We start from the raw sequence: 16,443 nt of genomic DNA, 5'->3' as shown, positions 1-16,443 counted from the left end.
ACAACCTGGAGGATGGGGTAAACAGCTCAATCTCTGTATTTGTGGATGATACTAAGCTAAGCAGGGCAATAAGGGGATGTGGAAACCTTGCAAAAAGATCTGAACAAATTAATGGGGTGGGCAACTACATGGCAAATGAGGTTCAATGTAGAAAAATTTAAAATAATGCATTTGGGTGGCAAAATAATGAATGCAATCTATACACTGGGGGGAGAACCTCTGGGGGAATCTAGGATGGAAAAGGACCTGGGGGTCCTAGTAGATGATAGGCTCAGCAATGGCATGTAATGCCAAGCTGCTGCTAACAAAGCAAACAAAATATTGGCATGCATTAAAAAGGGGATCAACTCCAGAGATAAAACGATAATTCTCCCGCTCTACAAGACTCTGGTGCAGCCGCACCTGGAATATGCTGTCCAGTTTTGGGCACCAGTCCTCAGGAAGGATGCACTGGAAATGGAGTGAGTACAAAAAAGGGCAACAAAGCTAATAAAGGGTCTGGAGGATATTATTTATAAGGAAAGGTTGAGAGCACTGAACTTATAGTCTTTGGAGAAGAGACGCTTGAGAGGGGATATGATTTCAATATAAAAATACCATACTGGTGACCCCACAATGGGATACAACTTTTTCGCAGAAGGGAGTTTACAAGATTTGTGGCCACTCATTAAAATTAGAAGAAAAGAGTTTTATCCTTAAACTATGTAGAGGGTTCTTTACTGTAAGAGCGGCAAGGATGTGGAATTCCCTTCCACAGGCGGTGGTCTCAGCGGGGGGAATTGATAGTTTCAAGAAACTATTAGATAAGCACCTGAACGACAGCAACATACAGGGATATACAATGTAATACTGACATATAATCACACACATAGGTTGGACTTGATAGACTTGTGTCTTTTTTCAACCTCACCTACTTATGTAACTATCATTAAAACATATTTGAGCTCTAGGGATGAGCCGAACACCCCCCTGTTTGGTTCACAGCAGAACATGCAAACAGGCAAAAAACACGCGAACACCATTGAAGTCTATGGGACACGAACATGAATAATCAAAAGTGCTAATTTTAAAGGCTTATATGCAAGTTATTGTCATAAAAAGTGTTTGGGGACCTGGATCCTGCCCCAGGGGATATGTATCAATGCAAAAAAAGTTTTAAAAACAGCCGTTTTTTCGGGAGAAGTGATTTTAATAATGCTTAAAGTGTAACAATAAAAGTGAAATATTCCTTTAAATTTCATACCTGGGGTGGTGTATATAGTATGCCTGTAAAGTGCCGCATGTTTCCTGTGTTTAGAACAGTCCGAGAGCAAAATGAAATTTCTAAAGGAAAAAAAGTCATTTAAAAGTACTTGCGGCTATAATGAATTGTCGGTCCCGGCAATACACAAAAAAGTCATTTAAAAAACGGCATGGGATTCCCCCACAGTCCATTACCAGGCCCTTTGGGTCTGGTATGAATATTAAGGGGAACCCCGAACCACAATTTAAAAAAATAATTGCGTGGGGGTCCCCCCAAACTCCATACCAGGCCCTTCAGGTCTGGTATGGATATTAAGGGGAACCCCACACCAAAGTTAAAAAAAAAATGGCATGGGGGTCCCCCCAAAAATCCACACCAGACCCTTATCTGAGCACGCACCCTGGCAGACTGCAGGAAAAGAGGGGGGATGAGAGAGCGCCCCCCCTGAACCGTACCAGACCACATGCCCTCAACATGGGGAGGGTGCTTTGGGGTAGCCCCCCAAAGCACCGTGTACTCATGTTGATGGGGACAAGGGCCTCAAACCCACAGCCATTGCCCGGTGGTTGTGGGGGTGTGCGGGCGGGGGGCTTATTGGAAACTGGAAGCCCCATTTAACAAGGGGACCCCCAGATCATGGCCCCCCCCTGTGTGAATTGGTAATGGGGTACAAATGTAAACCTACCATTTCACAAAAAAGTGTCAAAAATGTTAAAAAAGACAATAGCTGTTTTTTGACAATTCCTTTTATTAATGTCTTCTTCTTTCCCCGCTTCTTCTTCCATCTTCTTCTGGTCTTCCTTCGGTTTTCCTCTTCTTCCTCCATCTTGTTCTTCCTCTATCTTCCTCTGCTTCTTCCTCTGGTCCTCTGATTCTTCCTCAAAGCACCCTCCCTATGTTTAGGGCATGCAACCTGGTTCGGTTCAGGGGAGGGGTGCTCTCTCGTCCACCCCTCTTTTCCTGCGGCCTGCCAGGTTGCGTGATTGCATAAGGGTCTGGTATGGATTTTTGGGGGGACCCCCACGTCATTTTTTTTTACATTTTGGCGCGGGGTTCCCCTTAAAATCCATACCAGACCTGAAGGGCCTGGTAATGGACTGTGGGGGAATCCCATGCCGTTTTTTTCAATGACTTTTATGTGTATTGCCGGGACTGACAATTCATTATAGCCGTGAGTACATTTAATAAATGACTTTTTTTCCTTTAGAAATGTCATTTTGCTCTCGGACTGTTCTAAACATGGGAAACATGTGCCACTTTACAGGCATACTATAGACACCCCCAGGGGTGTCTATAGTATGCCTATAGTATTGACACCCCCACCCCCAGGTATAAAATTTAAAGGAATATTTCACTTTTATTGTTTCACTTTAAGCATTATTAAAATCACTGCTCCTGAAAAAATGGACGTTTTTAAAACTTTTTTTGCATTGATACAGTGGGGCAAAAAAGTATTTAGTCAGCCACCAACTGTGCAAGTTCTCCCACTTAAAAAGATGAGAGAGGCCTGTAATTGTCATCATAGGTATACCTCAACTATGAAAAACAAAACTTGGAAACAAATCTAGACAATCACGTTGTCTGATTTTTAAAATAATTTATTTGCAAATTATGGTGGAAAATAAGTATTTGGTCAATATCAAAAGTTCATCTCAATACTTTGTTATATATCCTTTGTTGGCAATGACAGAGGTCAAATGTTTTCTGTAAGTCTTCACAAGGTTGTCACACACTGTTGCTGGTATGTTGGCCCATTCCTCCATGCAGATCTCCTCTAGAACAGTGATGTTTTTGGGCTGTCGCTGGGCAACACAGAATTTCAACTCCCTCCAAAGGTTTTCTATGGGGTTGAGATCCCGAGACTGGCTAGGTCACTCCAGGACCTTGAAATGCTTCTTACGAAGCCACTCCTTCGTTGCCTGGGCAGTGTGTTTGGGATCATTGTCATGCTGAAAGACCCAGCCACGTTTCATCTTCAATGCCCTAGCTGATGGGAGGAGGTTTGCACTCAAAATCTCACAATACATGGCCCCATTCATTCTTTCATGTACACGGATCAGTCGTCCTGTTCCCTTTGCAAAGAAACAGCCCCAAAGCATGATGTTGCAACCCCCATGCTTCACAGTAGGTATGGTGTTCTTTGGTTGCAACTCAGCATTCTCTCTCCTCCAAAAATGATGAGTTGTGTTTCTACCAAACAGTTCTACTTTGGTTTCATCTGGCCATATGACATTCTCCCAATCCTCTTCTGGATCATCCAAATGCTCTCTAGCAAACCTCAGATGGGCCCGGACATGTACTGACTTAAGCAGGGAGACACGTCTGGCACTGCAGGATCTGAGTCCCTGGTGGAGTAGTGTGGAACTGATGGTAGCCTTTGTTACGTTGGTCTCAGATCTCTGTAGGTCATTCACTAGGTTCTGGGATTTTTGCTCACCGTTCTTGTGATCATTTTGACCCCACGGGGTGAGATCTTGCGTGGAGCCCCAAATCGAGGGAGATTATCTGTGGTCTTGTATGTCTTCCATTTTCTAATTATTGCTCCCACAGTTGATTTCTTCACACCAAGCTGCTTGCTATTGCAGATTCACTCTTCCCAGCCTGGTGCAGGTCTACAATTTTGTTTCTGGTGTCCTTCGACAGCTCTTTGGTCTTCACTATAGTGGAGTTTGGAGTGTGACTGTTTGAGGTTGTGGACAGGTGTCTTTTATACTGATAACAAGTTCAAACAGGTGCCATTAATACAGGTGATGAGTGGAGGACAGAGGAGCCTCTTAAAGAAGAAGATACAGGTCTGTGAGAGCGAGAAATCTTGCTTGTTTGTAGGTGACCAAATACTTATTTTCCACCATAATTTGCAAATAAATTCTTTAAAAAAATCAGACAATGTGATTGTCTGGATTTGTTTCCACATTTAAGTGTGCACCAACACTACACTAACAATAGAACATGTAGAATATTAACCCTTAAAATTAGCACTTTTGATTTCTCCCATAGACAATTCATTATATCCGCGAGTAGTTTTAACCAGTTGCCGACCGCCGCATGCCGGCAGAATGGCACGGGCAGGCATATGGGCGTACCTGTACGTCCCTGCCTCCCAGCAGGCGGGGGGCCCAGTCAGGCCCCCCCGGTGCCTGCGGCGGTCGGAATCGTTACAGGAGCGACCCGTGCTGAGGGGGAGGTCACCGATTCATGGCCACCCCCTCATGATCGCTCCTGACGAATGAAAAGCTTCCTCTGTTTCTGTAATGTAAACAGAAGCAGAGGAAGTGATGTCATCTCTCCCCGTGTCGGTCTTTTTGTCCAGCGCCGAGAACAGAAGACATCAAGTAAGTGTGCACCAACACTACACTAACAGTAGAACATGTAGGCACACAAATCATCCCCCAATCACCCCTGATCACCCCCCGACCACCCCGCCTGTACCCCCTGTCACAATGACACCAATAGCATTTTTCTTTTTTTTTTACTGATTATTGCATTGGTGTCATTTATGACTGTTATAAGTGGTAGAGCAGTTAGTGGTAGGCCCCTTTAGGGCTAGGGTACTCCCCTAACCCCCCCTAATAAAGGTTTAACCCCTTGATCACCCCCCAGTTAACCCCTTCTTCGCTTATCGCCAGTGTCACTAAGCAATCCTTTTTCTGATCGCCGTATTAGTGTGACAGGTGACGCTAGTTAGCCAGGTAAGTATTTAGGTTCACCGTCAGCTTTTTATAGCGTCAGGTACTCCCATATACTACCTAATAAAAGTTTTAACCCCCTGATTGCCCCCTAGTTAACCCTTTTACCAGTGATCACCGTATAACTGTTATGGGTAACACTGGTTAGTTAGTTAGTTTTTTATACCCGCCATGTATTACCCAAAAACAGTTTAACCCCCTGATGATATAAGTTAGGTTTTAGTGTCAGATAGGGTCTGCGTCACCCCAGGCAGCTTCAGATTAGTGCCAATACCGCTAACACCCACGCACGCAGCATACACCTCCCTTAGTGATATAGTATCTGAACGGATCGATATCTGATCTGATCAGTTCTATACTAGCGTCCCCAGCAGTTTAGGGTTCCCAAAAAATGCAGTTTTAGCGGTATCAGCCCAGATACCTGCTAGCACCTGCATTTTGCCCCTCCACCCAACCCAGCCCACCCAAGTGCAGTATCAATCGATCACTGTCACTTACAAAACACTAAACACACATAACTGCAGCATTCACAGAGTCCCTGATCCCTGTGATCGCAGTTTACAGTTTTTTTGTAGCATTTGTTACATTTGCTGACAATCTAGGAGCTTTTTAACCTGTGAGTCCCACTACTGTACCAGTAAATTTAGAACTCAAAATGGCAAATCGAAGGTACAGGAGTGAAGAGTATGCAAGTATAGGCGCAATCACTGGAAATGGCAATAAGACAACCAATAAAACAAAAACCAGCCACCCCCTATATTTCCATGACAATACCACTAATGGGGCTGTAGCAGTATATATACAAATACTTGAACTGGTAGATGTAATATATATATATGGGAAGAAAACCATGTGGAGAATATATATGTATATATTCTATAGTAGCATCTGTATCACAGTCATAATAGTACAAAGAAAGGTCCAGGGATCCAGAAACAGGATAGTAAGTCCACAAATAGGGCTGCCTTCACTGGGAACTGAAACCAGATTCCAAATCCTGAGAAGAGACAAAAAAGAGAAAGGCGCCTCTGGCTGTAGACTTAAAACAGTTTAATCATAAAATAGTAGCAGTCAAACTCACATTTGAGAGGTCATCAAAAGGCATATAGATGTGAGCAATCCATAAGGTAACATCCATCATGGGGAATACATCATAACCGTCTGTGCTCCTGATCACAGGCTGAAGGCTCTGCCCGTGTGTGGAGGGGGGCCACCTCTGAGATGTAAGCCGCCCGCAGCGGTGTCCGGACCCAAGAACGAGGCTGGGAGCGCAGGAAGAGAAGACAATAGCCGGTGAGGAGGAAGATGTCACTGTTTTAAGTCTACACCCAGAGGCGCCTTTCTCTTTTTTGTTTCTTCTCAGGAGTGAAGAGGCCTACACGTTTCTGAGCATGACAGATAGTGAAGAGGAAGTCACTCATCTGTCAGATTCAGGCTCAGAATACGATCCTGTAGATGACAGCAGCTCCATGACAGATAGCTCTGACGACGGAGTTGTGGTCCCCGCCAAGGTCAGGCGTACCAGACACCGATCTTCTGCTGTTGAGGTGCAAGAACCGCAGGGATCTCGTATGGAGCAGAGAAGTACTAGCGTCGCTATTCCTTCTGGTGAACTAGCAAGCACCAGCGGCCTAGTACACCCTGGTCGTACATCCAGCACTGCAGTAACACGTGGTGACGTGGCGAGTTTCATAAGTGCAGTTCAAGCTGGCGAGGTGGCAAGCACAAGTAGTGTCCCGCTGCCACCAAGAAGACAAAGACAGGCCCCACATGCCCATAGTGTCCTTCCTGCAGAATTCGATAATCCTAATTATGAACCCACCACTTCTGCAGCACCCATATTTCCTCCATTCACTGGCCAACCCAGCATTCAGGTGGACACAGTTGATTTTACGTCACTTGATTTTTATTCACTGTTTTTCATCGAAGATCTCTATAGATCTGTTGTGGACCAAAGCAATTTGTATACTGATCAATACATCACCACTAATCCCCAGTCCTCCCTTGCCAGAGATTGGAATCCAATTACGGTTTCCAAATTTAAGACCTTTCTGGGCCTATCCCTCGACATGGGCATAACTAAAAAGAGTGAGTTGCGGTCATATTGGTCCACTGACCCAATTCACCATATGCCCGTGTTCTCTGCTTCCATGGCCCGGGCATGATACGACCAGATTTTGCGGTTCATGCACTTCAACAACAATGAACTCTGTCATTCTCGTGGAGACCCTGGATACAATCGGCTCTACAAAATTCGATCCCTCGTAAACCACTTCAACCAACGTTTTGCAGACTTGTTTACTCCCCATCAAGTTGTCTGCGTTGATGAGTCCCTGATTAAGTTTTCTTGTCATTCAAACAGTATCTTCCCAGCAAGCGTGCCAGATACGGGGTCAAGATGTATAAGCTCTGTGACAGGGCCACAGGCTATACATGTAGTTTTATGGTTTACGAGGGAAGAGATAGTCACGTAGAGCTGACAAACTGCCATGACTACATAGGAAGCGCTGGCAAGATTGTGTGGGACTTGGTCTCACCCTTATTCAGAAAGGGGGTATGTATGTGGACAATTATTACAGGAGCGATCCACTTTTTAGTCACTTGTTTGATCTTCAGATTGGAGCATGTGGCACCATTTTCCCCAGCGGCTTGTAGATTCCCATCTTAGGCTGGGGGAGAGAGCCTGCTTGAAGTGTAATAACTTGCTCGCTATGAAGTGGAGGGATAATAAGAATGCTTTCATTCTTACCTCCCTTCATGCAGACACGACAGTCCAAATTACTACGGCGACTGGTGTTGTGGAGAAATCCCTGTGTCCATGAATATAACCTCAATATGGGAGGGGTGGACCTCAACGACCAGTTGTTGGCGCCATACCTAGTTGCCATAAGGCCAGACGCTGGTATAAAAAAGTGTCTGTATGCTTATTTCAATTGGCTTTGCTGAATTCTCATGTGCTATACAGAGCTTCAGGAGGGACTGGATCCTTTAAATTCCAGGAAGAGATCGTCAGAGCCCTTCTGTTTCCAGATGGTGCTCCACCTCACCTTCCCAATCCAAATGCAGTAAGCCGGCTGCATGAGAGGCATTTTCCTTATGTCCTCCCGAGTACCCCTACCCAACGAGCCCCCCCAAAGAAAATGTTGTGTCCTTAGAAAGCACGGATATAGGTGTGACACCTGCTATTTTTGTCCCTCCTGTCCTGAAAATCCTGGTCTTTGCATTGGTGAATGTTTTGAACGCTACCATACACTAGTTGAGTATTAGCATAGGATACATCATTGCACAGACTAGGCACACTTTCAAAGGGCTTCCCTAGATGCCATCGCATTTTGAGAGACCCGAACCTGGAACCGAACCGTTACAGTTACAGGTACAGTTACGAATAAAAGTGTAAAAAAAAATATATAAAATTAAAAAAAAAAAAATAGCTGTCGTTTTATTGTTTTCTCTCTCTCTCTCTCTCTCTATTGTCTCTCTATTGCTCTGCTCCATTTTACTGTATTTACTGTATTCTATTCTGCAATGTTTTATTGTGTTTTATTGTTAACCATTTTTTTGTTTTCAGGTGCGCCATTCAGCTGCAGCACAGATTTATTTATCGATACATAAAGCCATGACACCAGCACTGTCGGAGGTGATTTCACCACCACAGTTAAAAAAAAGAGCATATATGGCGAAGCATGGGGGCAGCAGGGGTGGAGGAGCGATTTGCTCCTACCTTTTGGGGCGGATGCCCCCATGCTTCGGCATATATATATTTTAGGCACAGGTTGCTATAAAAAATGTTTTATTTTTTACTATTTTTTTTATTTGCTTTGCAGGTATGTATGTCTTACTGTTATACTGTAATGTTACTTTGTTTTATTGTTAACCATCATTTGCTTAGCAGGTAGGCCATTCAGCTGCAGCGTGGATTTATTTATCTTGACAGCAACAGCGTTTGCTCCCACGATACATAAAGCCGTGACTCCAGCGCTGACGGAGGTGATTTCACCACCACAGTTAAAAAAAAGAGCATATATGCCGAAGCATGGGGGCAGCAGGGGTGGAAGAGTGATTTGCTCCTAACTTTTGGGGCGGATTCCCCCATGCTTCGGCATATATATATTTTAGGCACAGGTTGAGTTAAAAAATGTTTTATTTTTTACTATTATTTTTTTGTATTTGCTTTTCAGGTATGGTAAGTCTTACCATTATACTGTAATGTTTTTTTTTTACTCTTTTATTTTTATTAATTTTTACATATACATACACCACCAATCGGGGGGCTCCTACAAACCATAAACATATGACAGTATTTACAATATCGTGCAGGGTTTCAAGCTTAAATATCTTTCCGTGCATTATTATTATAGGTCTTACATCTTTACTCCTCTTAATATGAGAAGAAAGAGAAAGAAAAAGACGACTAAAACCATAAAAAAGAAATGTACCAATACCTCCATTCCAGCCCCTCTATTAGTACTATAAACCTTTATACCTCTCCCCCCACCCTGCGCTATAATACAGTGTAGACATTCCTCTCCGTGCATCGTGTTCATTGTGTGTTGAACCAATATACTGTGTATATATATATATATATATATATATATATATATATATATATTTTTTTGTGTTTCTCTCTACCCTCTCTCTTACTCTCCGCCCCCCCCCCCGTCTGTTCCCACCTCATTTTCCTGTGGTTATCCACCTACTCTTTAAGTGCAATCTCTATTACCTGGTTGCCCCCTTTATGGTGGGCACCCCATTTTCTTTAACCAAGGCTTCCATATCTTTAAGAATTTATCCAGGTTTCTCTATCTAGTAAATACCACTTTTTCCCTCCATACAGTAGCATCCATCACTTTATAGACATGTGCATTTCGTTTCATTTCGAATCGAAATTCAGACAAATTTTTCATTATTCGGAAATTCGGATGCATCCGAATTTCCGAATGACAAAAGTGATAAATTTAAACGAATCCGAATCGAATTGGAAAACATAATCGAATTTGAAAACAAATTCAAATCGAATTTGAAAACAACAGAAATTGATTTTCTAAAAAATACAATAAAATAGAATATAAAATCATAAAGCAATAGAATACATACTGTATATATATAATATTTTTTTTAAATTCTGTTTTATTGTTTTTCTATGCTTTTCTTTTCTTTTCTATTATTTTCTATTCTATAATAGTCTTTTCTATTCAAATTCAAATTCATTCTATACGAAATTCGAATTTCAGAACATGGCTTCTGAAGATCGAATTTCGTATAGAATGAATCTGAATTAGAATAGAAAAGATTTGAATAGAAAAGAATAGAAAAGAATAGAATAGAAATTCGAACATCATATAGAATAGAATCGAAACTGAATAGAAAATGTTAGAATAGAAAAGAAAATAATAGAAAAAAACAAACTAGAAAAACGTATATTGTATTGTATTCTATTCTGTTCTATTGTTTTTCTAGTCTATTCTTTTCTATTATTTTCCATTATATTCTAATCTTTTCTATTCAAATGCAAAATCATTCTACACAAAATTTGAATTTCGGAAAATGGTTATATTATATATTATATAAATATCATATATATATATATATATATATATATATATATATATATATATATATATATATATATATATATATAACACCATTTTCAGAAATATATAGAATGAAATCGAATTAGAATAGAAGAAAATAATAGAAAAGAATAGACTAGAAAAAAAAAACTAGAAAAACAATAGAATATATATATATATATATATATATATATATATATATATATATATATATATATATATATATATAAATTTCCAAAGGTTGCTGCACTTAAAAATGTGTTGCTTTATTCCATCAAATCCTTAGAAAAAGGTTACAAAGCAAGTAGAGTCATTCTAAACAAAATCGTTACAATCATCTGTTCAGACAAAGATTACGTTTCAGGCTGATTTGTTTGCACCCTTCCTTAGATCAGTCAGAACACATCTGAATTTTATTTTTATATATACAAGGTCGGTGGGAGGACTTGTTTGCTGACACTAAATTGAAAGCTGTGTGTGGTTCTCCTCTACACTTCTATATATCTATATATATCTATAATATATATATATATCTATATATATCTCTCTCTATATATAGAGAGAGATATATATAGATATATAAATAGATAGATAGATAGATAGATAGATAGATAGATAGATAGATAGATAGATAGATAGATAGATAGATAGATAGATAGATAGATAGATAGATAGATAGATAGATAGATAGATAGATAGATAGATAGATAGATATTTTCTATTGTGTTCTATTGTTTTCTATGCTATTGGTTTCTATTATTTTCTATTCTATTCTAAGATTTTCTATTCATATCTTGATTTCAGTCTATATGAAATTCGAATTTCGGAAGATGTTATATGCTATTCTTTTCTATTCTATTCTAAACTTTTCTATTCGAATTTGAATTCATTCTAGACAAAATTCGAATTTCGGAAAATGGCTTCCGTATAGAATGAATTTGAATTTGAATAGAAAAGATTAGAATGGAAAATTATAGAAAATAGACTAGAAAAACAATAGTACAGAATAGAATAAAATATAATATAATATATATATATATATATATATATATATATATATATATATATATATATATATATATATATATATATATATATATATATATATAATGTTTTATTCTGTTCTGTTCTATTGTTTTTCTAGTCTATTCTTTTCTACTCTATTCCAATCTTTTCTATTGGAATTCAAATTCATTTTTTCATTTCATATGAAATTCAAATTTCATAAGGTGGTTTTATATATATATATATATATATATATATATACCGTATTTATCGGCATATAACACGCACTGGCATATAACACGCACCTAATTTTAAGAGAGAATTTTCAGGAAAAAAACGAATTTTAAATAAAAGAACTTTGAAGCAAAATAAGGGTAACTCAGAACTTTTTTTTATTAATATTTATACAACATATAAAGTAAATAACTTAACGGGAAAGTAAAATCAACTGTTTTACCGAAGAAACTTGGATTTTATGGTATATGTTTTAACAAAAGTTTAAAATCAGAAATCGCTGCTGTCTGGGAAACCAAGAAACTTTTCATCTTCACTGCTATCTTCAAAATCGAACTGAACACTGCTGCATTGACCGCTATTGTCTTCATAAATCAGGTCGTCTTCTTTACCATCCAAAGCATTGCTTATGCCACATTTCTTCAAAGATTTGATAACAATATCTTCTTTAACTGCATCCCACGAAGTGTTTATCCATTGCCACACTTTTGAAATGCCAGGTCTTTTCATTCGCCCAGAATTGGTAACTTCGTGTTGGCTTTCATCACACATGTATTTATTCCATTCTTCACTCATGAAAGCTTTGAAGGGCTTGTTAATGGAAACATCTAATGGCTGTAGTTGTGATGTAAGTCCTCGTGGAATGACGGCCATTTCTGTTTTGCACATTTTCAATTCTTTCTTTGTTGGTTCTGTAAGATGAGATCTAAATGAGTCCAGTACTAACAAGGATGGCTTCTTTAACAAAGCACCCGAGCGCTTCTCCCACACATTTCTAATCCAAAGCCTCATGCCTTCTTCGTCCATCCAACCTTTAGGATGAACATGCACATTAATTCCACTTGGAATTTTCTCCTTTGGAAGAGTTTTCCTTTTAAAAATGACCAATGGTGGTAGCTTGTTTCCATCTGCGGTGCAGGCAAGGACCAGGGTATAACGATTTTTTTCATGCCCTGATGTTCTGATTGTTACGGTCTTGGCACCTTTTGCTTCCACAGTTTTATTTGAAGGAACATCAAAAGTGAGGGGTACTTCGTCCATGTTGCCGATTTGACCAATTTCAAAATTGTGTCTTTTCCTTTGTTTGATAATAAAGTGATGAAACTGTATTATCTTCTCTTCATAATCATCCGGCATACGCTGAGCAATCCTGGTTCTTGTTCGCATCCGAAGCTCATGCCTCTTCATAAATCTTTGGCACCATGATGTTGTCCCTTTGAAATCCTGTATTTGCAACTGTTTGCTCATTTTCACTGCTTCAATGATGATCATTTTTGTTGATAAAGCAATGCCAGCTTTTCTATTATTTAGTACAAATTCCTTCACTTTTTCTTCTAATGTTGGCCATTTAACAATACCGCTGCGAAAATTGAATTTTGTTTTTGCTAATGTCTTTAGTTTTTCTTCCATTTTTCGCCACTCTCGTATTGTGCATTCTGTTGGTGGCTCTCCAAAATGCCTTGCTGCAGCCCTATTTCCATGTTGTTTGGCATATTCCACAACCTTTAACTTGAAACCAGCTGTATATGCTCCACGCTTTTGTTTTGATGCCATTTGGGATACCAGTAGTAGTGAAATACTGTAAGTACAGTAGTGAATGCAGTTATTTAACTGAGGAGGCACTTATGATAGTGCAGAGTGCATTGTCTGAGTCCGTGGTATTCTTTTTACCTAAATTTAAATAAAAAAAGTAAGGTAGTATTGGGTGTGTAAATTTACCAGTACTCTGTTGTACTATCTGTGTTGCAGGATGGCTGTGTGTAGTATGGTATGGTAATATGGTAATAATGGTGTTATTATCATACTGGTGTAAGATCACTAGTGGACTAGTAGGGGCTAAAAACCCCAGCCCCTCTGTGTCGTCTGCCCCCTCATCTCTTTGCTCCCCCCCCGTCAGGCAGTGTGTGTCACTTTGCAGAGGGGGGCTAAGAAAAAACACACACCATCAGGCTCTCTGTCACTTTGTCTGCCTTTAAAACATTTGTACCTAAAAGAGTACAAGGTCAGGACATCCCCACAGTGCCTGATAGGGAGGGGGCAAATAGACACACACTCTGCTTTGTAGGGATGGGGGAGCAGGAAGTGTGCATCTTTTAGCTCCCCTCCCTGCTGTCAGGCAGTGTAATTCTTTGCCCCCCTCCTTGCAGTCATCTTGTCACTCTGGTTCCCTTTAAGACCAGTGCACACACTGCTGCCTGCCCTGTACACTGCCAATTGAACTACTGGTATTTGAAAGGTATGCTTAGTGCCGGTTCACATTACTGTGCTCTGCGAGATCGCATGTGATTCATACCACACTGCAGATCACATGCAATGTCCGAGTTATGCGATTTCAGTCATACAGATAGTATTGTTGAATTTGCATGCATTCAGACCAAACATGCACAGGACCCTTTTTTTGGTCCACACCAGAATTGGATCGCATGGGTGTTCACACCTATGCGATCCAATTCATGTCTGAACTGTCAGTTTGCAGTGCGATATGTGAGCTGAAATGGGGGTGTCATTAACAATGTATTGACATGCCCGCAGAATGCATATGGCAGTGTGAATTGCTGTGCGAATCAGGTATGATGTGGGAACCTGAAGTGGATTCTCAGGGTTCCCTCATACCGGTATTTGATTAAGGCTTGATTCACCCTCGTGCGATGCGGGAACCCTGCAAATCCACTGCGGGTTCTCGCATCGAACCTGACTTGCACAACAGTTCACACTGCCATATGCGATCTGCGGGGCGTGTCAATACAAAGTTAATGACACCCCCATTTCAGCTCGCATATCGCACTGCAAACTGACAGTTCGGACATGAATCGGATCGCATGAGTGTGATCCGATTCTGGTGCGGACCACAAAAAGGGTCCTGTGCAAGTTTGGCCAGATTGTGATGCGATATCAGCCATACTATCAGTTTTGGCTGAAATCGCATCGCACTGACATCGCACTGAAATCACATGCAATATCGCAGAGGGCACAAGTGTGAACCAGCACTGAGATAGATTTTTAACATTCTCACTTCATTAATGACAGATTCTCCAGATTATCCTTCATTGAAAGATTCTCCATTATTGCTAACAATTCCCTTTTACATTATTTTCGTTTAATTTCCTATTTCTTGTAAGGGCTGTATTTCTGGGCTGGGACAAGGGTGTCATGTCAGGCAGTGTGTATACTGTATTTCCTCCCCCCTCACCCCCCGCCGGAGACTTTTTTCCCACGCTGCCATTTAAAATCCATGTGTACCTGCTTGCTCGTGTTGTGATTCCAGTCAAAGCAAACTCTCGCGAGCCGTGCAGAGGGGTTACCATGGATACGACCTCACGGCCGCGAGAGTTAGTGAGAGAGAAAGTTTCCTCTGTGTGTGCTGTGGTGGGGGATGGCTGCCGGAGCTCTGCAATGCTTACGATGAGTGTCCTGGGACTCGCAGGTTCCCCAGGCTGTCTCCGATCGCATCCACTCGCCATCCGATTGATATACACAGTATGTACCAATGCATTTTTTTTATACATCGGCGTATAGCACGCACACCCGATTTTCACCCGATTTTCAGGGTGAAAAAGTGCGTGTTATACGCCGATAAATACGGTATATATATATATATATATATATATATATATATATATATATATATATATACCTTAGTAATTAAATTTAATGTAGGGCACCCCGGAGAAGGAGAATCTGCTTCCAAGGCTTCAACCAGGTTACTATGCAGGGCTCCCTGCAACATCATTCAAACATTTTTATTCCCATCCCCAGATATATTACATCCCCTCAGATGCTGTAACTGGGCAACTAAGAAATAACTACGCGGGTGTCGGACTGCTGCTCCTCCCTCTTTTGTTGGTAGCTGCAATATCTGTAAGCCTATTTGAGCCTGACCCTTCTTCCAAATTAATTCATGAAACAATGTTTCAATTTTCTTGAACCATTCCATTCTGATCCAAACAGGAGAATTATGTAGTTGGTATAACAATTGGGGCATCCAGATCATTTTGATCAAATTGATTCTACCAGCTGCTGACATGGGGAGACGGCTCCAGATATCACACTTACATCTAAATCTAAGCAGGAGGGGGCAAAATTATCCTCGATGTACTGATTTGGGTCCTTTGTTAACCATATTCCTAAATATTTCATCCTGTCCACCACCCTTAGTTGCCCAAACGGAGACATAAAAAGTTTATTGGGTCTACAGGCATCAGAGCCGATTTCTCCCAGTTAATTACCAGGCCTGAAAAATGCCCAAAGTCCTCTATAATGTTCATAGCTGCCGCCAGGGATGAATCTATATCTACCAGGAAAAGCAGGATATCATCTGGATATAATGAAATCCTTTCTTCCCCCGACTTTCTTTTAAATCCCTGTATCCCCCTTGCAGATCTAATCGCAATTGCTAATGGCTCTATCGCCAGGGCAAATAGCAGGGGTGACAGGGGACACCCCTGTCGTGTTCCCCTCTCAAGTTGGATCAGCTCAGAGTGTGTGTTATTGATCCTTATTCTGGCACTTGGTACCGTATAAAAGGTACCAAGCCTACAAAAATAGGTCCAAACCCGAATGCCTCCAGTGCACGCCACAAATGCTCCCACTCCAAGCTATCGAATGCCGTAGCGGCATCTAAGGAGCCGATAGCTCGTAAGCCCATATTTAGCATTGGAATCTGAAGGTTCAGGTATACCCGCCTTACGTTGATGCTAGTAGATCT

The sequence above is a fragment of the Aquarana catesbeiana genome, linkage group LG05, assembly GCF_042186555.1.
Source record: "Aquarana catesbeiana isolate 2022-GZ linkage group LG05, ASM4218655v1, whole genome shotgun sequence".
In the NCBI taxonomy this organism is placed as follows: Eukaryota; Metazoa; Chordata; class Amphibia; order Anura; family Ranidae; genus Aquarana; species Aquarana catesbeiana.
This window is presented reverse-complemented; position numbering follows the sequence as displayed.